Below are 6,543 nucleotides of genomic sequence, written 5' to 3' on the forward strand. Positions count from 1 at the left end.
ACATTACAACTTTGGCTGGGGGGCAGGGATTAAAGAGGAGAGGGACCAGGGTGGTGAGAAGGGGAGGGATGGGAAGGGGAAACAAAGGAGGTGGCAAAAATGCTTGGTAAGAAATATACTCATTTCCTTGCCCATGTAATTGCATCCTCTGTTTACAGTATTTTCACACTAAAAAATTATCTGAAAAAATTTGCATCAGTTGATAGTGCATATGATTTTATTTCTATTACAAACATAGAATGTAGTAAAAATTTTCATTGCAATTACACTGCACTAGGATGTGGGCAGATTCTAATGTAAATAATAGACTGTGCTTATGTAGAGAATTTGAGCATCCAGAATTTTAATATGCCTGTGATCATAAAACTGATACCTTACTGATATTGAGTGACAAATACAACTTCCGATAAGTACAGAAGTTTTCCTTGTATGTTTTTAATACATATTTTTATTGTAAATGTCCTGTGCAGAGTGTTTACAGTTACATATGTAAGGTAATGAGTACATTTCTTATTGAGCATTTTTACCCCCTCCTTGGTTTTTCCCCTACCATCCCTTCCCTTCACGCCTCCCAACTCTTCCCTCCAAACCCCTCCCCCGATAGAGTGTCTTGTACATCTCATTGTTGCAATTGGTCAACCTGTATCCTTTCCTTGTATCTTAAATGAAGAAATGCTGATTGATTTGTGCTGATTCTACTTGTGTAGACACACCTAAGATCACTCGCCAAGTCCAAGAGCACGTAATTCACATGCACATCATTTTTTGTCATTTTGGTATAATTGTGTTCTACACATTTATTGACAGGTTACAAATTATTCTCAAATTTTAATACATTAAAATACTTTCCTTTTGTCTTATTTTCTTGACCATGAAATCAGCAAGACCTCAGTCAGCATTTCTCACATAGGACTTTTCACATGAGTTTGTTAAATGTTGACCTGAGCTCCATTCTTCTGAGGACTCACTCATCTGCTTAAGAATTGATGCTGGCTGTTGGAAAAGAACTCAAGGAAGAATGCCATTTAAAGCCTTATAACTTTATTCTGTACCAGGGTATTTTCCTGCTACTTTGGTTTTTGAGAGTGTCTACAAGAACTAGCATTCCCTGGGGAGCAAGGAGACGCCATATGACGTTTACTTACTGAGATTTCCGATTGACTTGCTATCACTTGTACTGCATTTTGAAAGTCGAATGTGTCAAAACCTACCCATTTGAAGAGATAAGAGGAGATGCTGGGAAGATGGCTCAGTGGTAGAGTTCTTGCTTTGCATGCATGAGGCCTGGGTTCAATTCTTCAGCACCACATAAAAAGAAAAAGCTGGAAGTGGTGCTGTGGCTCCAGTGGTAGAGCACTAGCCTTGAGATGAAGAGCTGAGGGACAGCGCCTAAGCCCAGAGTTCAAGGTCTACACTGGAGTGGAGCTTGTATTGAGTACATAACAAACTGCTTCATGTATTTGGCAAGTTACCTGTCTCCAGTGTGCCGTAAGAATAGGACTATCATATAAATTAATAAATTACTTTAAAAAAAGAGATAGGAGTGGTAAAAGAATTTTTAGAGACAAATACATCTTCAACATATTTGATTCCAAACATTATGTCTAAGGCATATTCAACAAGTAGTGAAACTTGTGTTGTCTGTAACTATGTGTCTTTCTCCATGTGTGCATGTGTACATGTGTGTATGTATGTATTTTTGTGTATAGTAACATGCATGTATACATATATAAGGGCATATACACACATATATGCATTTAAAAATAAATATACATATACAAATATATGTGTATATATTTATATCAGTTGTTCAATGATTTAATCTATAGTTCCCAGCACATTGTCATTCTCACAAAGTGTACATGATAAACTGCTCTGAGGTTCCGTGCTCTATGATGGGCATCCTTTGTAATCACTTCCCCCATTACCTTGTTTTTCATCCCTGAATATATTAGGTCTACTTTCCACAGGAAAGCGTTGTTTTCATTACATGTATTTACTTATAATAAAAGAAAAAGGTCGTTTGTAAAAGAAAAAAGAAAACGAACTTTTAGGTCAGAGGTTAAAAGTATCCTATCCGTTTCAATGATTCCTATGAGATAAAATTTATAACAGTAGTAAAAGTGAAAAGGAATTCCTAGATCTGTTGTTTTGCCATTTAGAATAGAAATGAATAACATCACGTCACTGTTATAACTCTTAAAGAATGCAAGGGTAACTGATGGTCGCTATCATGTTCCCACAAAACCAGTGGATTCTGAAGGATAATAGTAGACCAGCAGAAATTCTTTTTTTTTTTTTATTGTGAAAATACTGTACAGAGGGTTTATAATTACATGGGCAAGACGGTGAGTACATTTCTTATCAAGCATTGTAGCCTCCTCCTTTGTTTACCCTTCCTATCTCTTCCCATCTTTCCTCCCACCCCTCCTCCCCCCCCCAAGTTGTAAAGTTCGATTTTGACATGACAACTTGTACTTCTCATTGTTGCAACAGGTCCACCTGTATCCTTATTTAAACGACTTGTTTTTCCACTTACCCTCCACAAATTATACCGACATCAAATATAGTGAAAGCAGGGGTTATACTGTAGGGGAGGGACATATTAGGGTGAGGTGGTATGACAATGTTGTTTTGATTTGCATTTTTTTATGGCTAGGGAGGTTGAGCATTTTTTCATGTGTCTATTGGCCATCCTTCTTTCTTCTTCAGAGAAGTTTCTCTTTAAGTCATTAGCCTACTTATTTATTTGGCAGTTGTTTCTTTGAGGATTTATTGTTGGGGGATTTAATTTTTTGAGTTCCAAGTATATTTTAGATATGAGACCCTTGTCCGTTTTATGGCTAGTGAAGATCTTCTCCCAATCTGTGGGCTTTCTATTGATCTTGCTAGCTATGTCCTTTGCCATGCAGAAGCTCTGCAACTTCATGCAATCCCATTTGTCCAACCTTTCTTTGATTTGTTGTGTTTCCGGGTCTCTATTCAGAAAATTTCAGCCAGAGCCAAGGAGACCTAGGGTTTCTCCTATTCCATCCTGTAATGTTTTCAGAGTGTCTGCTTTGACTCCGTGGTCTTTGATCCATTTGGAGTTGATTCTGGTGCAGGGTGATATATAAGGATCTAGCTTTAGTTTTCTACAAGTAGTTAAGCAATTTTGACAGCACCATTTACTGAAGAGGCTGTCTTTCTTCCATTCTATTTTTTTAGCTCCCTTATCAAAGATTAGATGACTATAGGTCTTTAGGTTCATTTCTGGGTTTTCAATTCTATGCCATTTGTCCTGAAGTCTGTTCTTGTGCCAGTACCAAGCTATTTTGATTACTATGGCTTTATAGTAGAGTTTGAAATTTGGTATTGATATTCCTCCAGCAGTGTTCTTTCTATTGAGGAGCGTTTTTGTTATTCGGGGTCTTTTATTATTCCATATGAATTTTTGGATTGCCTCTTCTATTTCCTTGAAGAATGAGGTTGGAATTTTGATAGGTATTGCATTAAATTTGTAGATAGCCTTGGGAAGTATTGCCATTTTCACGATGTTAATCTTTCCAATCCAGGAGCATGGGAGTTTTTCCCATTTTCTAAGTTCTGTTTTGATTTCCTTTTTCAAGTTTTTAAAGTTTTCACCATAGAAGAGCAGCAGACATGGAGCATGAAAGAGAAAGAGAGGAAATGGGAGAGTGAAAGAAAAAGAGAAATATCACAATACTGAAAGTGCATAACAGATAAACAAGAGCAGTATGAGAATATTCATACTGCTGTCTTTAGAATCTACATATATATTTGAAGGTATTTGATGTATGATAACCCATCAAAATGAAATATAAAGTTATTTTGTTAAAAATAAAAATGTCTCAGGAGAAATTTTAAATGTAAAAACAATCTTCATGGAAGCAAACTCTGAGCTATTTCATGACTTTGAAAAGTATGACAATTCACAATGATATAAAAAGGTATTCATATATTTAATAACATAACCCAAAGCAGAAAGCAAATGTTGGATAATTGATTTTTTAAAAAACATTCTGTCAGGTGCTTGGAAGGTGGCTCAGTGTTAGAGTGCTTGCCTTGCATGCATGAGGCCCTAGATTTGATTTCTCAGCACCACATAAGCAGAAAAAGATGGAAGTGGTGTTGTGGCTCAAGTGGTAGCACTAGCCTTGAGCTGAGGGACAGCACCTAGGACCCAGAGTTCAAGCCCCATTACGAGCAAAATCAAAATATAAAACAAAACTAAACACAGTCTCTCACTTTTGTGGCCTCAACTCTTTAAAATCACTGCTTCAGCCTCTGGGTAAGATTTTAGGTGTGGACATTTATCAACATTCCTGATTCAGACTCTACTTCATAACTTTTTAAATAAATATTTTGTTCTTAATTTTCCTCTTCATAAATTCACATGCACCTATAAAAAATGGTTTGGCCATCCCAGTAACCTTCTCCAAGTACTTCATAATGATGACTTACAAAAAGTTGTATTATATTACAACAAGGAAAACAATGCTACAAATAAGAAAAACCAATAATTAAATATTAATGATTAATAAAATGAAAAACAAAACAATTACCAGTGTTTTCAGTATTTGAAGGGTACTACGTATTAGATTTTACTATTTTCTCATATTCCTGTACATTTAAAACTGCCTAAGATTATGATGTTCAACAAGAGTTTTAAAGGCTATGAGCAGTCTTTAAAGTTACCCATTAAGATTACTATTTATGGCTCATCTCATCATTTGTATATGGCTTATATCATTATTTGTTCCTCACTAACATCTAAAAAAAGGAAGCCCTATATTTTTAATAGAAACTATGTAGTTAAAAGTCTTAACTCTTTATTTTGCTCCTTTACACAAAGACTTTGCAACTTCTCATTAGTAAAATTTCTATAAACTCTGAAATGTACATACTTAGTAGCATATGTCTGCTACCATAAATCTTAAATACTTTATCAAAAAGTTTTATGACCTGGGGCTGGGTAGGTGGCTTCGTGGTAGAGTGCTTGCCTTGCATGCATGAAGCCCTGGGTTCGATTCCTTAGCACCACATAAGCAAAAAGAAAAAAGTTGGAACTGGCACGTTGGTTCAAGTGGTAGAGCAGTAGCTTTGAGCTGAAGAGCTGAGGGACAGCGCCCAGTCCCAGAGTTCAGGCCCCACTCGCAGACTCCCACCCCAAAAAAAATTTATGTTCTGCCAAACAGTCCTAGTTTTGGCATATATAAGCAAATTCCCAAAATTAAATATGTTTAAAACATTAAAACTTAAAAAAAACCTTAACACTTGCTTCAGTGTTCATTATGACAGGTGCCTTGTATAAAATAATTGAATTCCTCCTCTTACACATCTCTTGAACAACAAATATCTGGAATTATTTTGTTTTTGACATGTCAGTCTTTATTCTTAAATGTGTGCTTATGTAAGAAGTACATGGTTCTAAAATTTCATGGCAATTCTTTTGAGCTTACTTTTTGTTGAAGTGTCTAGTTTAAGAAAATAAATTACACTTTATATATAAAAAATGTTCTATGCTCAATTCAGCATCAAGTACTCTAACATTGGAACAATACAGAGAAGATTAGAATGGCCCCTGAGAAAGGATGACAGGCAAATTCCTGAACCATTCCATACTTTTACAACAACAGATGCTGGAGGGGATGTAGCCACAAGAGAACTGTACTGCCTTCTTGGTGGGAGTGTAAACTTATTCAACCCTTTGGAAAGTACTATGGAGGTTCCTCAAAAGACTCCACATAGAGCTCCCCTATGACCCAGGAATCCCACTTTTGTACATTTACCCAGATGATCACAAATAAGACCACACTAAAGCTACCAGCACAACTATGTTTACTGCAGCATTATTTACCATCGCTAAGATCTGAAACCAACCCAGATGCCCCTCAGTAGATGAATGGATCAAGAAAATGTGGTATTTATATCAATGGAATTCTATTTCTCCATCAGAAAGAATGGCATCGCCCAATTTGTTAGAAAATGGAAAGACTTGGAAAAAAATATTAAGTGATGTAAGCCAGATCCAGAGAAACATAGGCCCTATGTTTTCCTTAATTTTTAATAACTATTTTATGTCTGAGATAAGCAGAAAAGGTTAAAAGCTTTGCACATATGACCAGATTAGGCAAATCAAACCCAAGATAGGAACACACGTGTGTTTTTCTCTTGCTTGTTATTGATTCTAACGTACTTATAACAGGTGATGTGTTTTTTTTTGTTTCTTTATATGTTCCTCCCCCATGCTATAACCCGTTTACACTGTATTTGAAGTTAGTGCGCCCACATCTTGTATATACGTTCCTCTAATTTGGGGAGGGAAAGGAAAAAAAACAAGATGCTTAAATAGGGATACAGGTTGACCCATTATAACAATGAGATGCACAAGACACTATGATGAAAAATGAACTTTACAATTTAGGCAGGGGAAGTGTACTTAGGGAGGGGAGTGTGCTTGTAGAGGTGGGAGGGAAGGGATGGTAGGGGAACATAAAGGAGGAGGTAACAACGCATGTTAGGAAATGTACTCATTACCTT

At 36.3% G+C, this 6,543-nt stretch overlaps 1 non-coding gene across 1 annotated transcript; it reads left to right on the top strand.

The window, feature by feature from the left end:
- The first annotated feature begins 5,526 nt into the window (after nt 1-5,526).
- LOC122118508 lies at nt 5,527-5,629 on the top strand. The gene has a single exon (XR_006149393.1). It is a non-coding gene; the product is annotated as a U6 spliceosomal RNA (small nuclear RNA).
- The last annotated feature ends 914 nt before the right edge of the window (nt 5,630-6,543 follow it).

This window comes from Dipodomys spectabilis, unplaced genomic scaffold, assembly GCF_019054845.1.
Source record: "Dipodomys spectabilis isolate Male_0828 unplaced genomic scaffold, ASM1905484v1 ptg000154l, whole genome shotgun sequence".
Classification (NCBI taxonomy): Eukaryota; Metazoa; Chordata; class Mammalia; order Rodentia; family Heteromyidae; genus Dipodomys; species Dipodomys spectabilis.